Below are 18440 nucleotides of genomic sequence, written 5' to 3'. Positions count from 1 at the left end.
GCATCACATTGCACTGTTCCAGCTGAAGAAGAGCAGGGGTCCATGTTCTGCAATGGCCTGCTCAGGGGGTGGTTGACAGGCGTGGGAAGTCTGTACTCAGGCACCCATGGGAATCCCTTCAGGCCCCAAGTAAGACTGGGAGGAATGAGAGTGCTGGGTCAGGAAGCAGAAGTGAACATCTGCCAGTGGGGCAGCAAGAGAAAGGTCACCTCCTCCCTGGCCCTCAAGTTTCCAGGGCTCTGGGTCTCCCTTAGCCCACACTGTGCTGGGATGAGGTCCTTACCTGAACTGCCTCCACAATCTCCTTTTTAGCCCTTTAGTGCTGCTAATCCAGGAGCTCCTGGAATTCTTGGAGGCCCCATTTTCCCCGGAGGACCCTGCAAGCCTCTGGGCCCTTGCCCTGTTGGAAGATGAAGGAAATGTGACCCTGTGGCTGTTGCTCATTCTCTTCTATCAAATGCCCTGTACCAGATTCACACGAGTGCAGAAACCACCAGTACAGTAGTGGTGACCTGAAAACAAAAGATCCTCCTGCATCCCAGGACCAGCCACCCAGACAGGCAGGACACCCCTCGTTAGGGACAACCACACCTCATTAATTCCCGTGTGGAAAGGTGGGATCCAGAAGAACCACAGAAGCATTTTTGTTTTGGAGAGAATGAAATTGTACAGGAATTATTCTGTTATTCACCACCCATCATAATGGAAGGTGAGCCTGCTCATGGCTCTTTGCTAGATCCCTCATAGGGAACAGTCTTTTCTTGGGAGTAGAGATTTAAGAAGTCAGACCAGCCTGCTGTACCTGGTTCTCCTTTCTCTCCTTTGGGCCCATCTCGCCCATCTCTGCCTGGAGACCCATTGGTGACCAGGATGCCACAGGCAATTACTGAACAGGTCTTCTGGGCATCTTCACAGGATTTTATTTCTGAGCAGGACACTGTCACAGAAGAACAGGAAGTGATAAAAACTGGAACATGGTCCTTACCTGGTAGTGGAGTAAGTCAAGGAAAATAATTTCATCTTATCTCATTTAGTCAACATTCGCTACCACCTCTGGTGTGTTGGACCTATGCTCAAGACAGCACACACAGAAGGGAATTCACAACCCTTGACTCTGAGTTACTCCCAGGCTACTGAAGAGACAGACAAGTAAAATGTGTTAGAAGTAGTTCAGTGCTAAAGCAAAGGTAGATGCAAGAGGACTATAACAGGAGCCTGCTCTCCCTGGGCTTCAAGTGCCCCTGTGGTACAAGGTATAAGGTTAGGCAGTTTCTATGAGAGCCTATGGGGTCTGGACATGACAAACTAGCTCTGTTCCTGGGGGTCTCCCACCAGGGCAAGTTCATTACCTGTGTGAGCTTTGGCTCCTCTCTCAACTCCATGTTTTGAGGACCAGTTGAGGCTGTCTCCCTCTTCTTCCCCTTCCTATGGGCCCTAAATCTAGACACAAAATATAGCAGGTGATGTGAGGTCCACAACACCCATTTCTTGGTGGGAGCTCGTTTATGACATCCATTCTTCCATTTCACATAGAAATCCCTATTTTATACTTTGGTGTTCCACCTACCCTCAGAACCTCAGCTGTGCTCCAAGAGCCTGTCATACATTTTGTCTAAAGTCCCTTTAGACAGGCCCTTGCTGAGTGCTCAGGACCCAGAACACCCCGAGGCAGGGCTCAGAGCCTCAAAAACAACAACAACAACAACAACAACTTCTTCGACCATTGATTGTGGTCTCATGGGACCTTAATTTGTTCTATTCTTTTGTTTGAAATTTTCTACTGTGAGAATTTATTTATTTATTTATTTATTTAGCCATCCAGAACCCAGGCTCTTAAAATTTCTGTTCACATTGGGGCTAGTAGGATTTTAGCTCCTGCTTCTTCTCCTGCCAGGATCTCTTCTGTATGCCACCCAGAGATTACCCCACCTCAAAGCTGCTCTCATTGGCCAAATTTGAGCATTCAAATAAATAATAGTATAAATGTTTTATAACATATTAAATAAAAAATAATTCAAAAATTCATGCTGATATCTCCAATACTAGACATAAAAATAAGTAAAAAGGGAAACTCTTTTGAAGAAAATGCCAACTAATACATGTCTTTGTATATTGATTCACTCACTTAAGTTTATTCATTCATAATTGAAAAGAAGTATTTATTTTATTTTTTTTAGTGACCAGTGATCAAAAGAAGAAACAACAATAGTGACGTAACCTCTCCATTCTTGTTTTCCTTCTGCTCCTCAAGGAACTGATTAGAAGGATGTGAATGAGTCCTTTGTTTTCCATTAATGGTTCCAAACCAAGAACAAAATAGGTGTCAAGTAACTCAACAATGTAAGTTGATGCACTGGACCATACCTCTAGGGTAAGATTTCACTGAGAGGCTGGAGAGGCCACTGGAAAGAGGCACTAGTGTGCTGTGGCATTTCCTATCACAAGTGAAGCCCAAAGAACAGCTTCAACAGAACCACTTGGAGAGCATGACAAGAGTCCCCTGGAATTTGGGGGGAGGGATTAACATGATTCAAACATTGAAAGACTGCTGACTTTGCCTGATGGGTACATAGCTGCACTGGGAACAGCATGCACTAGTGATTTCTAAAAATTGATTTTAGGATAGAGAGATGAGAGAGAGAGAAAGAGAAGAAAGAGAAAGAGAAAGAGAAAGAGAGAAGTTGATTTGTTGTTTCACTTATTTATGTATCCATTGGTTGCTTCATGTGTGTGCTTGGAACAGAGATCAAACCCACAACCTCAGCATATTGGGACAATGCTCTAAACATCTTATCTACCTTTCCAGGGCCTGCAGTTGCAGATTTAGCCCAGTGGTGGGACAAAGAAGCTGTTACTATGAGCCATACAGATCTTGTGTAAGGGCACTGGACTTAGGTGGGCTTAAAAGGGACCCAGGCCTAGAGGCCTGACTAAATGGAAGAAGAGAACTCAATAAAAAGGAATTTTCCCCTAATCATAGATTCTGAGGAGAAACTGCAATGACATATTGGAGGATGTGTCTGAAGAAACCAGAAGAACTGCAGAATGGAGATCCCAAGTGATGAGAGATGTCCTAAAAACCAATGGGAACACCTCCAGAGAGAAGAGCCAACACTGGTATGCAACATCCATAGCGCCCAACTATCAGCAGATCACAAGGCAGACTGTGTCCTCTTGCCCCTATGCTTCCACCACCCTCAAGGGCCACAGGCAGCTGATAGTTAATAGGAAATAAGGGTGGGAGATGAAATATCAAATAAGTTCTCTTCCTCACAGCAGGCTCCTGAAGCCCTGCTTGATGAAAGCAGACATTCTGAATAGATAAAAGTTTACAGTTTTAGTAAATTGATTGAACTAGACTGGAAAATGTCACAAGGAAAATCTACTCAATTGCTTCAGATTTCATCCAGGCCTAGGGTGGGAGACAGATAACAGTCTACACGGTGAGTGTATTTGGAGAGGAATGAGAAAGAATAAAGCTGGTTTCTGTTCCTCTCCAGGAAACTCTAGCTTGTTTAGGACTTCTGGACAAGATGGAGGCATAGGTAGGTACCCTTTGCCTCCTTGCACAACCAGAAGAAGGACAACAAATTTAAAAACAGAAGACAACCAGAACTTCCAGCAAATCAAACTGTATGGAAATCCAACACCTACAGAGTTAAAGAAGAAACATTCATCCAGAATGGTACGAGGGGCGGAGACCAGCAGCTGGGGCAGAGGGGATGCATGGCAAGGTGGTGGCAGGAGGATTGGGTGAGCAAGGCAGCGAGTGGTGGTCCCACATTTGTATGCAGATAAACCAGGAGGAACAACTGGGGAGCAAGACAGACCACACAACCCAGGGCTCCAGCATGGGAAACTAAAGCCTCAAAAGCCTCTGGCTGTAAAAACCTGTGGGGTTTGAGGTGGCAGTGGGAGAAACTTCCAACCTCACAGGAGAGCTTTTTGGATGGTCCACAGGGTCCAAGAATATATGTAACCCCCCAGTCCCCACTGGGGAATTAGCACCAGAAGGGCCCAATAGCTCTGGAGCCCTCTTTTCTCACAAGACCCAGCACTTCACATACTCCCCACCAGGCTACTAGCCAAAAGTCTCAAAAGCTTCCCATGTCCTTATCTGTGCAGGATCTGAAATATGTGGCCATCAACCTATATATAATAGTTCAGGAAAGCATGTGTCATGTTATTGTGGATCACAGTGAAACTCAGAAAAGGCATAAGTCTTAATAGTCCAGGTAAAGTCTAGGTCTGCAAGGCAGCATCTTGCAAAGAAGTCTTTTGCAGTTCTGGAGTCACCTAGAGCAGACACAATGACAGCAGCAGTATATGGCTTAATTCCTTATTAAAGACAGCATGTCTCTTCCCTCACTATTGCTCCCAGAATGGCCAAGAGGGCTTTTGCTTCCCAAGCTACATGGTCTTGGGAGCTCAGCGCAGCTCCTACATCCTGCTTTTTGTCTCCTTTCTAATGAGAGAGAGAGAGAGATGCCCCTCATGGCTCTCTTACTTCCTTCCAACCACATGGTCAAGAGAGAGTGGCTGCCTCACACTTGAGTTTAAATCTCTGCCCAGGATCTTCCTCCATAACCCCATTTCCAACTCCTCCCACAACCTGCTGTACTTGCCAGCCCTCCCTTATCTTCTTCCTTTCTCTGGCTGCCATTGTTAGTCCAGGCAGGGTTGGCCTGGTGACAAAGGGGAACCTCTTTCTTGCTCTACTGCAGGTACAGCAACAACTGAGCCACCTTCCTCCTACATCATGGGTTAAAGTCATGCCCATCTCCCTGAGCACAGCAGGCAAATTATTTAGCATGACTATGAAGTTAGCCAGCTATCACTGATATGCAAAGTAACTCTCAACTGTACTCTGTTTCTCCCTCCCTCAGGCCAAGTTTATGGGGAATATTCTCTATATTCCCTATTACAGTACCTGCTCCTGCCACCAAACAGGGACAGACCCTGGCTTCTCAGGGTCTCCAGCAGCAGCGAAAGGTGCAGGCAGTCCAGTGCACTTGTGCCTTTTTCTGGGATCTAGTCTTCTCTCCCTCAGCTCTGAGTGCGTTGAATGTAATGCTCGCTCCTCTTGCTGCCTTAATCGTGTAATTGCCAAAGGAGAGGGTGATGACGGTGAGCCAGAACAGACTGCCCCTCTGGAAGTAAGCCTCATTGCCCACTGCCAACCCCATCCCTGGGCATGCACGGCAAGGTACTGCTTCGGGTGGAAGTGGAGGCTGAGTCGGGGGAAGGGGCTGGCCTGTGCTCCTCTCTCCCCCTCCCTTCTCCCCTTCCCTCCTCCCTCCCAGGCGGCATCATCTACAGAGTAGACTCCCCCTCCCCCTCAGTGTCACTTGGCCGCGTTTAAGATAAAGGTGTGGAAATAGGTGGTGCCTTACACACACGTCTAATAATCGCGAGTCTAATTTTTGAACTTCAGCTCTGCTGGCGCTGTGACAAACAACGCTGTTCCTTTTGATCAGACATGTGGAACCACAGGGCCGGCAGTCAGGACAGGGTCTGTGGAGTAGATACCCTGGGCTTAAGCCCTGGTTCTGCCACTAATTTTTAGTGTGTAAACTTAGACTAGTTACGGATCCCGTTTATGTTTAAATTTATCTCCTAACTCGCCCTTTCTGCCCTTTCCACATGTGACAGGGGCAGCTAAATTCTCTATCCTCCAGGTATGCTGTATTGCCATCGCCTCCCGGTTGGCAGAGAAACTGCTTACCTCATTATATACTTTATCTCTCTCCCCTCTAGGTGGATTGATTGATTAATGACCTAAACATTGAAAATAGTGAAGAAAATATGGGACTTCCGGCAAGATGGAGGAATAGGTGGACGTACCGTACCTCCTCGTACAACCAAGATTAGAAAACCAATAATTTACAACAATAATTTACTATCAGAATAACACCCAGATCCGGCAGAAGATTTATCTGAATGGAAGTCGGGCAGCCAAGAAGTTGAAGTAGACGCGTTCATCCAGACTGGTAGGAGAAGACGAGCCGGTGGGCACCGGGCTGGCTTGGGTCGGCGGCGCGCGGAGGTCGGGGGAAGGTTTGGCGCGAAATCGGCGCAAAAGCCATCCGGCGCACAAGAAGGCAGCGGTGATCCCTGAATACGCAAGCTGCGGCTGGCAGACCCAGAGGGGTAGCGATTGTGGACCAGGGCAGAACTCGTGGCCCAGAAGCCCAGACAAGGGTCTGAGTCCAGGGGAACGGAACTACCGCCATTGTTTTCTCCCGCCCCGCTCCCGCTCCCGCCCCGCCCCCACATATAACGTCACAATCTAGCGACTGGGGTGCCCAGCTCAGGTGAGCACCTAAGGCTTCGCCCCCCCACCGTAACAAGAGCAACCAGACTGGAAAAAAAAAAGGAGAGACAGGGGGGGAAAAAATATGTTTTCAACAGAGCAGATCAGTCCCCCAGGACTCATCCTTTTGAGCGACCAAGAACTAGCCAATCTATCAGATGCGCAGTTCAAAACACTGGTGATCAGAAAGCTCACGGAACTGGTTGATTTTGGACGAAATTTAGATGAAAGAATGCAGATTACCATAAAACAGATGCAGGAAGACACGCGGAGGAGAGCCAATAGTGAAAGGAAGGAATATGAGTCTCAAAACAATACAGTGGACCAGAAGGAAGATAGAATCAACCAAGCAGGAAAGCATGATGAAATAAGAATTCAAAAAACTGAGGAAAAGATTAAGAGCATCCAAGACACCTTTAAACGTTCCAATATCCGAATTATAGGGGTACCAGAATCGGAAGGGGAAAAGCAACAGATTGAGCATGTATTTGAACAAATAATAAAGGAGAACTTCCCCAATCTGGCAAAGGGAACAGTCTTCCAAGAAGTCCAAGAAGCTCAGAGAGCCCCAAAGAAGTTGGACCCAAGAAGAAACACACCAAGGCACATCATAATTACATTAGCCAAGGTAAAAACGAAGGAGAGAATCCTAGAAACAGCAAGAGGTAAGGGGACAGTAACCTACAAAGGAGTTCCCATCAGACTGTCAGCTGATTTCTCCAAAGAGACCTTACAGGCAAGAAGGGGCTGGAAAGAAATATTCCAAGTCATGAAAGACAAGGACCTACATCCCAGATTGCTCTATCCAGCAAAGCTCTCATTTAGAATGGAAGGGCAGATAAAGTGCTTCTCAGATAAGGTCAAGTTAAAGGAGTTCATCATCACCAAGCCCTTATTTTATGAAATGCTAAAGGGACTTATCTAAGAAAAGAAGATAAAGAAAAGACATGTATAGTAAAAGGACAGCAAACTCACAAATATTAACAACCACACCTAAAGCAAAACCAAAAGAAACTAAGTAAACAATTAGAACAGGAACAGAACCACAGAAGTGGAGGGCACATGGAGGGTTAGCGGCAGAGGGGTGGGAGGAGGAGAGAGGGGGAAAAGGTATAGAGAATAGAATGTAGGTTGAAAATAGATAGGGGGAGGGCAAGAATAGTACAGGAAATGTAGAAACTAAAGAACTCATAAGTATGACACATGGACATGAATTAAAGGGGGAAATGTGGGTGGGAGGGGGGTACAGGGTGGAGGGGAGAGAAGGGGGGAAATGGGACAACTGTAATAGCATAATCAATAAAATATATTAAAAAAATAAAATAAAATAAAACAAAAACAAAAACAAAACAAAACAAAATATGGAGAAGAATTTTACACCTTTTGAGAAAGGGGAAATGTTGGGGACCGCCCTGACTGGTATCAGAGGCTGAAACCCCCACCTAGGCTAAGGCTAAGGGAATGCCCTTGGAACCGTAAGCCAGCAAGGAGACAAGGGCTTGTCTCCCTGGCAGGAATGCTGCTTCTGCTGCTGAACCCCAAAAAGCTTGGTCGGTTAGCCAAAGACGGGTAAGCTTCCCCACGGGGGGAATGACCTAAGCCAGGCACGATCACTTTGGGAGGCCCCCCCCAAAAGAAGGACTTGGAGGGCTGCAGCGGAAGGGGGTGAAGGACCCTTGCTTCTCGGCTTTGACATAGCCTGAGTTCTCATCATCTGGGAGAAAATCTCCTTATTGCCTTAGTTCCCGTGCTAAGCCTGAAACAATGACAGGGTGGTGCAGCTCTGGGCTGAGAAGGGGCGGATTCCCTGGGTGATCAGGCCTAAGAAAGAACATGTAAATTACTGTGAAACCTTCTTTGTTTAAAATGCTCTCAGTTGAATGAGAGGGGTCCAAGGAGGAAGTTTGTTCCTCAAAGTTTTACAGCTCTTTGACCCCGACTCAATAGACCTGCAGAGTTCCTTGTTTTCTATAGTTCCTTACTTCCCACTGATAAGTAGTGTACTTTACCTGAATTATTATGCAAAATGAGCCCAATAAAAGCAAGTGTGGACGGTAAATCAGGGCCCTCCCCACTAGGGGGGGTGGCCATTTCTGTCCCTACTTCCCCACAGAAACTAGTCTGTCTCTGTGCATGTATGTTTGTTTCTCGCGTGTTTTTCGGAGAGCCATCCACAGCATTCCGTGGTCACTGCTGGCCCGTGACCCACGCGCAACAGGGAAAGAAACTTCTGAGCAAGCAATTAAAATTTAAGGCCAATGAGGGAAAGATTGAACACTTAACTGCATCTAAATTTAAAACTTCATTCTTATGAAAGTCACCATAAAATTGAAAGACGTGGATGAATGAATTCTTTAACTCATATAATAGACAGATGAGTAAAGGATATGAATTGGATATCCTTAAAAGAAAAAACACGAATGGCCAGGAAACATGAAAAGATGTTCAACCTTAAGGCAGTTTGGGAAGTACAAAATAAAGCAAAAGTAAGATGCTTTTTTTCCCCATAAGATTGGCCTACAAAGTATGAGGACACACTATAAACAGTGGCAATTAAAAGTGGTTGGTATTTGAAACACAAATAAGTCAAAGGAAAATGATACTCCAGAAATAGATCTGACATAGAAGGAGAACCAACCATTTATTTTATGATAAAGCTAACATTTCAAACTAAGGTGGAAAGCATGAACTATTCATTCAATTTTTTTCAGATGATTAATTATCTATTTGGGAAAGATATTTCATATTCTACCCTCAACCCAACATCAAAAAACAAATAATACAGGATCATGAGCTAAAGAGGTAATAGCCCCTTAGGGGATGGGTATGTGCAGGTACAGCAAAAAACCTCACACTTTCCCAGGAGCACAGAAAGTGGGAGTAATCTAAACACATGTATGGGAATATGGATATCATTGTGTGTCCAGAGAATTAGGATCAATTTATTGTTGCAAGAAGAAACAATATGAAATTGAATGAAGGAAGGTAAAACTAAAAAGGCAGGTAGTGTGCTGGTCATTAATGGCAGTCAGTGTCAAATTGAGGAGTTTGTTTTAGTTTTTCCCTTTATTTTTATTGTTGACACTAATACAGATGTTTCCATCCTCTCCCCCACTTCCACTTTGCCATCCTCTACCCATCCCCCGCTGTTCATCCCCTCTGGTCATCACTGCACTGTTGTCTCTATCTACAAGTTATGAATATATGTTCTTTGGAAAATTCCTTCACCTTCAGTTATCCAGTCTTTCAACTCCCCCCCTTGTGACAGCTGTCAGTCTGTTCCATGTATTAATACCTTTGTTTCTATTTTGTTTGTCCGTTTATTTTACTAATTAGATTCCACACATAAGTGAGATCATATTGTGTTTGCCTTTCTGACTGGCTTATTTCACTTAGCATAATACTCTCCATGTTCATCCATGCTGCTATAAAAGGTAAGATTACCTTCTTCTTTTCTTTTTTTAAAAATCTTCTTTTCTTTTTAAGATTTCATTTATTTATTTTTAGAGAAGGGGGAAGGGAGGGAGAGAGAAGTGTCAATGTGTGGTTGCTTCTCATGCGCCCCTGACTTGGGACCTGGCCTGCAAGCCAGGAACATGCTCTGACTGGGAGTCAAACTGGCAACCCTTTGGTTCGCAGGCCAGTGCTCAGTCCACTGAGCCACACCAGCCAGGGCAGATTACCTTCTTTTTCATGGCTGAGTAGTATTCCATTGTGTAAATGTACCACAGCTTTTTTATCCACTTATCTATTAATGGGCACTTGGGCTGTTTCTAGGTCTTGGCTATTGTAAATAATACTGCAATGAACACGGGGGTGTATGTATGTGTTATGTATTTATGTATTTATTTATTTGTATTGTATTTTTTCCATTGCCATTTATCTCCCTTATACTTCTTCCCCCTACAATCACCACCCTGTTGCCCATGTCCATGAGTTCTTTTCCCTTTTGCTCAATCCCTCTATCCACCAACCACCCCCTTCCAAAGCTATCATCCTGTTCTCCATGAGTTTGTTTCTATTTTGCTTGTTAATTCAGTTTGTTCATTAGATTCCACATATGAGTGAAATCATATGGTATTTGTCTTTCTCTGACTGCCTTATTTCACTTAACATAATGTTCTCTAGGTCCATCCATGCTGTCACAAAGGGTAAAATTTTCTTTTTATGGTTAAGTAGTATTCCATTGTGTAAATGTCCCATAGTCATTTTATCCACTCATCTATTGACAGACACATGGGCTACTTCAATATCTTGGTGATTGAAAATAATGCTGCAATGAACATAAGGGTATTTTTGTTCTTTTGAATTAGTGTTTTAGGTTTCTGTGGATATATTTCCATAAGTGGGATCACTGGGTCAAAAGGCAGATCCATTTTTAATTTTTTGAGATATCTCCGTACTACTTTCCACAGTGGTTGCACCAATCTGCATTCCCACCAACAGTGCAAAAGGGCTCCCCTTTCTCCACAACCTCACCAGCACTTGTTGCTTGTTGATTTATTGATGAGAGCCATTCTGACAGGTATGAGGTGATATCTCACTGTAGTTTTAATTTGCATTTTTCTGATGATTAGTGACATTGAACATCTTTTTTTTCTGGACTCACTATTTTATTATTTAAAAAAATTTTTAAATGAACTTTTAAAGTACATTTTATTGATCATGCTATTAGTTTTCCCAATTTCCCCCCCTTTTTCCCCACTCCACTCTGCACCTCCCCACCCTCCAGCATTCCCCACCCCTTATTTGATGTCCATAGGTTGTATGTATAAGCTCTTTGAGTTCGCTGTTTCTTATACCATTGTGACCTCTCCCCATTTATTTTATGCCTACCAATTATGCTTCTTCTTCCCTGTACCTTTTCCCCTCTATGCCCCCTTCCCCCCTCCCCACTGAAAACCCTCCATGTGATGTTCATTTCTCTGATTCTGTTTCTGTTCTGGTTGTTTGCTTAGTTTTTGTTTTCATTGTTTCTTTTCTTTTAGGTTTATTTGTTGATAGTTGTGATTTTGTTGTCATTTTACTGTTCGTAGCTTTGATCTTTTTCTTAGATAAATCCCTTGAACATTTCATATAATAAGGGCTTGGTGATGATGAACTTCTTTAACTTGAACTTATCTGGGAAGCACTTTATTTGCCCTTCCATTCTAAATGAAAGCTTTGCTGGATAGAGTAATCTTGGATGTAGGTCCTTGCCTTTCATGACTGTGAATGTTACAGTACAAAAGGTGGGGGGGCAAGGGCAGCCAAGGCAATATACTGTTACCCAAAGGGAACCCCCCAGATTCATTATGTCCGCTGTCAGAGGAAAGATATCTGTCAATGCCCAAGATTCATGAAAAGGAAAGGAATTTATTATTCATTTGAAATAACACAAACTAAAGTTCCCCACAAATGCACACAGTCCTCCCAGCACCCTCCACGTGGCAAAAGGGAGTACTTCCAGAGCCTCATGGTCCTCTCACCCAAGCCTCATGGTCCCAACCAAGACACCAAAGCCGTGTAGTCCTAAACAGAGGCGTGGTCCCAAAAAGAGAGATGTCCAATGGCTGCTGTGCCTCCGTTTAAATCCCAGCGCCAATCTTCCTCTGCAGCCCCAATTCTAGCTCCTCTCGCAATTGGCCACAGCTGCCAGTATTCTGGGCGGGTGTGGCCCTGTGGTATGGAGTCAATTATCTCCAAGCTCTTCTGGACCCTATTACAAATCCCTATTTGGGGCTCCTTCTTGGCTTCACCCTGTTACATGAATACTTCTTTCCAGCCCCTTTTAACCTGCAAGGTTTGTTTTGAGAAATCAGCTGATAGTTTTATGGGAACTCCTTTGTAGATAATTATGGCCTTTCCTCTTGCTGCTATTAAGATTTTCTTTTTATTTTTAATCTTGGGTAACTTAATGATGATGTGCCTTGGTGTGTATGTTCCTCTTTGCGTCCAACTTCTTTGGGACTCTCTGGGCTTCCTGCACTTTCTGGAAATCTATTTCCTTTGCCAGATTGGGGAAGTGTTTCTTCATTATTTGTTTGAATAAGTTTTCAGTTTCTTGCTCTTGTTCTTCTCCTTCTGGCACCTCTATAATTCAGATATTGGAATGTTTTAGTTTGCCCCAGAGGTTCTTAAGTCTCTCTTCACTGTTTTGAATTCTTGTTTCTTAATTCTGTTCCACTTGGATGTTTATTTCTTTCTTTTGTTCCAAATCTTTGCTTTGAGTCCTGGTTTCTTTCTTGTCACTGTTGGTTCCCTGAATATTTTGCTTTATTTCATTTTGGGTATCTTTCATTTGTTTTTCATTTTTTTGATCAAGCTCAATCAGTTCTGTGAGCATTTTGATTACCAGGGCTTTAAATTCTCCACCAGATAGTTTGGCTATCTCCTCATCACTTAGCTCTCTTTCTGAAGTTTTGCTCTCTTCTTTCATTTGGGCTATATTTCTTTGTCTTGGCACACCAGTCTGGTTGTTCTGTTCGACTGTTTCTTTAATTCCTTGGTTGTCGGAGCTCCAAGCAATTTGATTTTCTGGCACCTCTGGTTGTTTATTGACTTTAGATTGGTTGTTATCCCCGTTTTGGTTATGCGAGGAAGTGAAGGGTTTCTTCCTATGCCTCCATCTTGGCTGGAACTCCTCTAAACATCTTTTTATACATCTATTAGCTATCTGTATGTCTTCTATGAGGAAGTGTCTATTCAAGCCCTTTGCCCATTTTTAAATTGGATTAATTTATTATTATTATTATAATTTTGGTGTTGAGTTTTATGCATTCTTTATAAATTTTGGATATTAACCATTTATCAGATGTATTGGTGAATATGTTCTCCCATTGCATGGGTTGTCTTTTTAATTTGTTGATTGTTTTCTTGCTGTGCAAAAACTTTTTAATTTGATGTAGTCTTATTTGCTTATTTTTTGTTTTCCTTGCCTGAGGAGTTGTATCTGAAAAGATATTGCCATGAACAATGTTTGAGATTTTACTGCCTATATTTTCTTCTAGGATTTTTATGGTTTTGGGTCACACATTTAAGTTTTTAATGCATTTTGAAGTTATTCTGGTGTGTGGTGTAAGAAGGTGGTTCATTTTCTGCACATATCTGTCCAATTTTCCCAACACCATTTATTGAATAAACTAATCTTATGTCAAGTATTAATTGATTATAAAGGTGTGGTTTTATTTCTGGGCTCTCTATTATGTTCCATTGATCTATGTGTCTGTTTTTATGCCAGTACCATACTGTTTATTAAAATGGCCTTTTTAAAAAAAGTATATATTATTGACTATGCTATTACAGTTGTCCCATTTTTTTCTCCCCTTTATCCCTCTCCACCCTGCACCATGCCTCCCTCTAGTGTCCCCCACCACCCCTCTTAGTTCATGGCCATGGATTGTGCATGTAAGTTCTTTGTACTCTCCATTGCCTATACTGTTCTTAACATCCCTCTGTTTATTTTGTGCCTACCAATTATGCTTTTTATTCCCTGTACCTTTTCCCCATTCTCCCCCTCCCCCTCCCAGCTGTTAACCTTCCAAATGATCTCCCTGTCTATGACTCTATTCTCGTTCTAGTTGTTTGCTTAGTTTGTTTTTGTTTTTTTATGGTCAGTTGTTGATGGTTGTGAGTTTGTTGTCAATTTAATATTCATAGTTTTGATATTTTTCCTAAATAAGTCCCTTTAACATTTCATATATTAAGGGCTTGGTGATGATGAACTCCTTTAACTTGACCTTATCTGGGAAGCACTTTATCTGCCTTCCCATTCTAAATGTTAACTTTGCTAGATAGAGTAATTTTAGATGTAGGTCCTTGCCTTTCATGACTTTGAATACTTCTATCCAGTCCTTCTTGCCAGTAAGGTTTCTTTTGACAAATCAGCTGATAATCTTATGGGAACTCCTTTGTAGGTAACTGTCTCCTTTTCTCTTGCTGCTTTTAAGATTCTCTCCTTATAGTGTATTTTGCTATTAGGTAGCATGATTCTTCCAACTTTGTTCTTTTTTCTCACAATCCTTGTTGTTATGCAGGGCCTTTTGTGGTTCCATATAAATTTTTAAAATATTTTTTCTCATTCTGTGAAATACGTCATTGGAATCAGGATGGAAATTGCATTGAATCTACAGATTGCTTTAGGCAGCATGGACATTTCTCAGGTAGCATCGGGTAGTATATTGTATTAGTTAGGGTTAGATATGGCTGTGAGAAAGTAAACCCTTATTCCCCTCCCTCAAAAATCCAGATGTTGACTTCCAGGGCTGGTTTGGGGGCTATCATAGGGTGCTGCTGCCTGTTCTTATTGTACCCCTACCAAGCTGGTGTCTTGTGGCTGACCCTACCAGGCATCCTCACTCCTGGGTGAATAATTTTGTACTTTCTTGTGGAATATTGCTACACATTTTATACAATTTGACAGAAATTAATATCTCATTAGTAAACAGTATTTCCTTATAGGGTAGGGAAGGAAGGAAGCAAAAATGCCTAATAATTTCCCTTTGAGCACATACATTGAGAGAGAAAGAGGAAAGAGTACTACCTATGGTCTTTGTAAAAATAAAAACAAAGAAAAACATGACCAAAATTTGGCTATAAGAAACACATTAGTGCTAATCTCAGCATAGAACAATGGTGTGGGCTCAGAAATATTTATTGAATAATTGAATGAGTCAAATATCCTGTTTCAAACATCTATATAATAGGAAAATGTTACATTTTTGATGTAGGCAAACTGAAGACTATGCAGATTTTGGGACATTTAAGTTTAACTTTTAATGTCAGAAAAATAATGGAGAAAATAAATTAAAAATTCATGGGATACAAAAGTGGAGATCAAGTCTCAACAGTCTTGGGCAGTGGGACCAGGGAGAAAAATATTTAAGGAAAGCGAAGTTACTTTACACAGTAGCCAATCCCTAAAATTACCTGTTGTTATTGTTGCTTTAAAAAAAAACTCAGATGATTGTTTTAATCAAATTGCCACGTTGATCAACTTGTGTTTGACTAAAGTATTTTCTTCTAAGGTCTCTTAGGACTCTTCTTTGTATCACCTGAAGGAAATGTATAGGTCAGGAGGGCAGAAAGTATCTTAGTGCCTGGAAATAGCCTAGCTTGATTAGAGAGCTAAGAGTTGGCAGGAGGCCACAGAGATTAGAAGGTGAGGCTAAAAGGGAAGTAGTGGCCAGGTCATGAAAGTCCTTCTTAGGCACTCTAGTAAGTTCTCACTTTTCCTTGTGGGTGGTAATTGGGAATCAAAAACATAAAGTATGCTGGATGTTGGTTTTCTGAGAGCAGAGCCTACATTTGCAGGGCTCAGTATACACCTGGTATATGTTGGGCTCTTGCTGTTATGAGGTATATGTCAAAAGCACAAGGGACTCAGTGGATATCCCTTGAAGCCAGGCTTAATATTAAGGAAAAGAATATGAAGGGAAAAATGACTTAGGGAGGAAGATTAACCGTAAGAGTGGGCAATTTAGGGGCTAATTTGTTGTCCTCTGCCAGTGAGATCTAAATAATGGAATGAAACAGAGGCAAGATAGCCTGGGGTTTCGAAAATAATGTAAAAGCAAGGAAGTGAAAGTCTGGTAAAAGAGTGTTTTGGAAGCAGCTTGATGGAGAAGGCACCAGGAAGGTCGCCACCTGGTGTGAGCTCAGGGTACTGAGAAAAAATAAAACCAAAAAGAGCTGATCTGAATTTTAGATTGCTGGGGGAGAAAAAAAAGCTAGAGAAATTAGTTTAGGTTCTACCTTATTTTTGGTTTGCTCTGCTCTTCTAGTCTTCAAAGTCCTTCAATACTTACAGCTCCTCAGATGTTCTTCTCAACCACCTCAAAACACCTAGTACTGCCCAAATGGACTGGTTGAGCTGTCAAGGCCTGTAATTCCAAGCAGCAGCATAGGACCTGTCTGCAGTCATGACTCATTAAAATGACCTCCCATATTCCCTTTGTCCATCAAGTCTGTTCCTCATGCCTCTTCATTGTCATTGGGGAGGCATGACCTATGCTGGAATCAAGTCAGACACATGGGTACTCCCTCCACTTGCACGTCAGCCATCGACTTCCCCCGTGAAAAACCTTACTTTCACCTGCTCTATGTTCCTTTGGCATTTTCCTCTTCTTAGAGTTTGACCTCAAACAAGTTAATCTGTCTGTCCTTCCTTTTCCTCATGTATCTGAGTCCCTGGTGATTTTAATGCTCATAGTGTTTTTGGCAGCTAGAGTTAAATTATGTATTTATCTGTTTATTAATTTTATTTTCTGAACAGGTTTTATTACACAGAGGGCATGGGGCTCAGTCCTTCTTGGTTGCTACCTTCCTCATGGCTGCAAGGACATTACTCACCTCCTCTCTTTTCCTCTTGGCACGGATGTGTGTCCCCACCCTTTTATGATGAATTTCAGGGCCCTCTTGTCCTTAGAGACCTCAGGCAGCACCATACCATACTGTTCATACGGGGGAAAGCCACACACCTCTCTGATCATGTCCTACACAAACTTTCTGTGCTTGGTGAGGTGCCCTTGGCGGTGGCTGTGCCTAGGCTTGCTCATGTTCTTTGTCTCTTTGTGGCCCTTGTTGAGGCCCATGGCCATGGGGTAGCAAAGAGCCATGGCTGCTGTGGCGGAAAGTTATTTTATTAAATTTATTGGGTGACATTGGTTAATAGAATCATATAGGTTGCAAGTGTATATTTTTATGACACATGATCTGCATATTACATTGTGTGTCCACTACCAACCCAAAGTCAAATCATCTTTTTTTTCAATTATTTTTTATTGTTGTTCAGTTACAGTTGTCCTTACTTCCACTACCCCCATTACTCTCCCCTGCTGTGTCCAACCCCCACCCCTGAAGACAATCCCCAGCTTATTGTCCTTGACCATGGGTCCTTTGTACATATTCCTTGACCCTTCCCCTTCTCTTCCCTATTATCCCTCTTCCCACTCCCTTCAGGTCACTGTTGGTTTATTCTTTATTTCTATGTGTCTGATTCTTTTTTGCTCATTTGTTTGTTTTGTTTATTAGGTTCCATTTATAGGTAAGATCATATGGCATTTGTCTTTCACTGCCCGACTTATTTCACTTTGCATAATACTCTCCAGTTCCATCCATGCTGTTCGGAAGGTAGGAGTTCCTTCTTCCTTTCTGCTGTGTAGTATTCCATTGTGTAAATGTACCAGTTTCTTTATCCACTTATTTCCTTATGGGCACTTAGGCTGTTTCTACCACTTGGCTATTGTAAATGGCACTGCTATGAACATTGGGGTACATATGTTCTTTTGAATTGGTGTTTCAAGATTCTTAGGGTAGAATCCAGCAGTGGGATCGGTGGATCAACAGGCAGATCCATCTGTAGTTTTATTGAGGAAAGTCCATACTGTTTTCCACAGTGGCTGCACCAGTCTGCATCCCTACCAACAGTGTACCAGAGTTCCCTTTCCTCATAGCATTTGTTTGTTGATTTGCTAATGATGGCCATTCTGGCCATTCTGACCTATGTGAAGTGGTATCTCATTGTGGTTTTAATTTGCATCTCTCTGATGCCTAGTGATATTGAGCATCCTTTCATATGTCTCTGGACCCTCAGTATGTCCTCTTTGGAGAAGGGTCTGTTCAGGTTCTTTGCTCATTTTTTAAATTGGATTGTTTGTCTTCCTGGTGTGGAGTTGTGTGAGTTCTTTATATATTTTGGACATCAAATCTTTGGGATATCATTGGCAAACATGTTTTCCCATATAGTTGGTTCTCTTCTCATTTTGCTGATGTTTTCTTTAGCTGTGAAGAAGCTATTTAATTTGATGTAGTCCCAGTTGTTTATTCTTTTCTTTATTTCGCTTGCCCTAGAGGACATATCAGTGAAAATATTGCTTCATGGGATATCTGAAATTTTCCTCTAGGATTTTTATGGTGTTGCAGCTTATGTTAGTCTTTTATCCATTTTGAGTTGATTTTTGTGTATGGTGTAAGTTCATGGTCTTTTTTTTTTGCATGTACCATTCTAGATCTCCCAACGTTATTTGTGGAAGAGGATATTTTTACTCCATTTTATGCTTCTGTTTCTTTTGTCAAATATTAATTGACTGTAGAGACATGGGCTTATTATGGGCTCTCTATTCTGTTCTATTGATCTATGTGTCTCTTC

The 18440-nt window shown here is 42.3% G+C and overlaps 1 protein-coding gene and 1 pseudogene across 1 annotated transcript in view; one reads left to right on the top strand and one right to left on the bottom strand.

Annotated features, from left to right (window-relative positions):
* Window positions 1–18440, top strand: part of LOC114497544 (pulmonary surfactant-associated protein D-like) — a 90020-nt gene that overhangs the window by 29325 nt on the left and 42255 nt on the right. The gene's annotated exons all lie outside the window — the stretch shown is intronic.
* LOC114497874 lies at window positions 16554–16910 on the bottom strand (annotated as a pseudogene).

The sequence above is a fragment of the Phyllostomus discolor genome, chromosome 5 (genome assembly GCF_004126475.2).
Source record: "Phyllostomus discolor isolate MPI-MPIP mPhyDis1 chromosome 5, mPhyDis1.pri.v3, whole genome shotgun sequence".
Lineage (NCBI taxonomy): Eukaryota > Metazoa > Chordata > Mammalia > Chiroptera > Phyllostomidae > Phyllostomus > Phyllostomus discolor.
The sequence above is the reverse complement of the archived record's forward strand: the minus strand, read 5'-3'. Positions and strand labels throughout refer to the sequence as shown.